Genomic DNA, 3,898 nt, shown 5'->3' with positions numbered 1-3,898 from the left:
GTCGTGCAGATTGTTTTTTTTGCAAAATTTTCCAATTCAGCCCAAGCTCGTTTTACGTGGAGGGTTTTATGTTTTTCCCTAGGTATAAGAGGGAAAACCCTAGCCACGTTTTTAGAGGTTGTTGATGCTGTGTGTGTGAATCTTCTGTGAGATCTAGAGGTGTTTGCCTTCACACATACTTAGGGTTATCAAGGATCAAGATTATATCAAGAACTTAATGATCATTCAGTTGCTGCATTAAGAGCTTAAAGATATACAAGCGGGAGTGCTTATGTTTGTTGGGAATCCAAGAAGGAAGTAGTCTGTGGACTCAGAGCTGTCACGTGGTCGTGGTAGTAAGTTTCCTACTCGAGGTAGCAATATGATGTTAGTGGTCTAAGTCGCTATTGTGTAAACTTCAATTATTTCATAGTGGATTCAGTTTTACCTTGGGGATAGCTAGGTTAAATCCTCCCCAGGTTTTTTACCGGTTTGGTTTTCCTAGGTTATCATATCATTGTGTTCTTTATATATCCGCTGCTTTGCATGATATGATATATTTGTGTTAACCTAAATCTGCTTAATTTACCTAAGTTAATCACTTGGCTAAATAACTAGGTTAATCCGGTTGTTTTAAGGGGTCTAAAAACGTACAAGTGGTATCAGAGCGGGTTAGCTCTAGTGTTTAGATCCTTTGATCTAAGAGTTGATCCTTCATCCCTGCTATCATGGATAATTTTAAGTGTCTTAGTGTTTTTGATTAAGATGATTTGAATAAAAATGACACTGTTGTTTCTGTTAATTTTATTGATGCCTATGAAACTCTCCTTAAGGAATTATTGAAATCTTTGAAAATTGCTAAGAAATTCAAGGAAGAGTTAAAATTGGCTAATCTTGAAAAAGAGGAATTGGTTGTTAGATTAGATGAATCTAATAAAAAGAATGAATTTTTGAGAAATCAAATTTCCTCTCAAGATGAGAAGTTGAAAAGCTTGGAACAAGAGTTAGTTGAATCTAAAGCTAAAATTGAAAATTTGACTAGTACTGAGCCTGTTGTTGATAACAGAAGTGTTTCTGTTTCTCTTAAGCCTAAAACTAAGAAAGTTTATATCCCTCATTTCAAAAGGAATAATAAAGAAAAGACTTATTTTGCTAGGTTAGACAAAGGTAAAAGTTCTGATGTAGACGCTAAAGTTTGTAAAACTATGTCTAAACTTACTGTTAGAGAGCATAAGAAATCTGTTTTTGTGTCTACCTGTCACCTTTGTGGTGTTGTTAGTCATATTAGACCAAATTTTTCTTTGTTGAGGAGAAAACCAAAATTTGAGACTAGATTTACTGTAAGGAATACTGATGTTCCTAAATTTGTTCCTGTTTGTCACTTTTGTGGTGTCTCCGATCACATTCGTCCTAATTGTCATAAATTGAAATTTAAAAATTCTATGTTTCAATCTAGGATATGTGATAATATTTCTCATGCCATAAGTCCAAATAAATTCTTTCATATTCTTTTGAAAAATTTGAGCTTGTTGGCTTGTGAAAGGAAATTGCAGGATTTCAGTCTTTCTCAAAAGATTGGTGTAATCCTTTAACTACACTCTACTTCTCATGGAATTTCACCTACAAATCCGAAGACTCGTGCTATATGGGTGAGAAAAGATTCTCTAAGGTGAGTGTTGTTTACTTGTCCCTGATTTAATTCTTTCAATTGTTTGTGGACATGTTTTGTTTCTATTTTTGGTTGTTTTATTTTCTTAGGTTGTTTTTTATTAAAACAAAAATCCAAAAACATTGAAAATTTTCAAAAAGACAAAACTATTTTATTTTGAATCTTGTTTTTATTTTTCTTCAGGATTACATGAATTATGATATCTCTTGCTTAATTTAGAGCATGCTTGACATTGTGGAGAAACTTGAATAGTATGTGTTATATAAGTGCTAAGCTATTTCTGATTTTGTGTAAGTATGTACTAGTTTGTACATGTACTTATGGGTTAATTAAAAATTGATATTTCTTGTTTGTGTACCCTCTATAACTTAGTTAAGCACTATCATGCATAGCTTTGCATTGTTCATTTAGCATAATTTGTGCTTTTTGTCTTTGGTCATAAATTTTATAAAAAAAAAAACCAAAAAGACTTTTGTGTTTTGTATTACATATCATGGATATGTAATTGAGGTTGATCCAATTTATCTTTACATAACTTGTTTATGTACCTTGTTTAGCTTGGATGATTTTATTTTTTGCACTTTATTAGTTTGAGCTTTGTAGTGCATGTTGTGTGAGAAGATGTTTATAGTTTTTGATCACTTTGTCTTGATCTTGAAGTCACATGCCTTTGATTGTCGGACTTGATCTTAATGAGAAATGCATAAATAACCATCTCACCACTGTTTACTAGCCACTCATGAACACCTTAATGCATATCGTAATATTTTGTGTTCGAGAAAGTGTAGCATATGCACAAAAAGATCATAAGGTGTAGTCTCGGTTTAAATGCTAAAATTGGTGTGTACATTATCAGACTATAATAATTTCTATCAATTAAAATTGGTGTGTACATTATCCCAGCTAATTCTTAATAAGTTTCTGATCAAATAAAATTGATGTGTACATTATGATGCAAATCAAGAAACTTACATGATTGCAAATTTTTATTTTTGAAAATGTGAAAGTTATATGATGTAACTCTTTGAGAGATAGTCTCTTTTAATTGTATGTGATAGATTTTGTAGGAAGTGTGTTTAATTACTATTCACGTGTCATCTCACATGTCTCTCAAGTTTTTGCTAGTTGCACACACTACACAAGTTACTCTTTCCTAAATTTTGTATATGTTATTGTGTGTGATTTTGGTTGGCCATCCAAGATTGAAACTTCCTTGAGTTTAAATGCAAAATGTGTTTTGAAGTTTGAGATTTTAAGGTGAACTGAGTGAAAACCTTAATTTTTGGGAAATCTGGGCTTAAATTTTGTGTTTTTGAAAAGCACTTCATCTCATACTCATGCATTTTATTCATAAAATTCTTTGCTTTAAGGAGTTCCTGCATAAAAATGCTTTGTTTTTCAAAAATCTGATTTTTCCAGAATTTCGATCGATCGAAACTGTTTCTCGACCGATCGAAATTGCGCTTGAAATTTTGTTCAACTTCTGTCTGTTTCGATCAGTACTCGATCGTTGTTGGATCAATCGAAGGCATTTTCGATTGATCGAACCTACCGATCAAAAATCGCACAGGAAGTTTTTTAAAAAGGTTTGAGTTTCACGTGTTCTTCACTTTTTCAAAACTTTTCAAACTTTTTCTCTCTCTTTTCAACCGGTCTAAGAGTCAAAGCTTATTTTTGTCGTTTTCAAACTTTTTCTCTCTCTTTTCAACCGGTCTAAGAGTCAAAGCTTATTTTTGTCGTTTTCCTCCAAATCTTTTGCAAGGTTTTTGTCTTCTAAGGCTAGTAAGACCATTCTACCCTTCCTTTTTCATCTATTTTCAGTTTTCATGCATTAAAATCATGAATTTAGAGGGGATTTTGTATCTAAGATTTTTTGGGGTTTTTGATGTTTTATGCTATTTTTTTCAAAATTGATCAATGGGTTTTTGTTGTGAGTTGATATACAACAGTTTTTGATGATTTAATTTGATCAATTTGGAGTTTTGTGAAAAATTTGAAAATCTAGGGTTTGAAATTACCTAAATTGGGGATTTTGTTCAATTCAATTTAATTTGATGAAATTGGCTTGTTGGATTGATTAATTGGATCATTTTAATGTGTTATCTATCTTATGTGATGATCAATTGGTCAATTTCTTGAAAATTGTACAAGTGGTTTTTCAAAATTTTGGGGTTTTTGTTCTAAACTCTATGCTTAAGCCAATTTTATGATTTTAAAGTTAATTTGAACTTATTCTTACTGCATTAGATC

Source organism: Castanea sativa, chromosome 1, assembly GCF_040712315.1.
Source record: "Castanea sativa cultivar Marrone di Chiusa Pesio chromosome 1, ASM4071231v1".
In the NCBI taxonomy this organism is placed as follows: Eukaryota; Viridiplantae; Streptophyta; class Magnoliopsida; order Fagales; family Fagaceae; genus Castanea; species Castanea sativa.
This window is presented reverse-complemented; position numbering follows the sequence as displayed.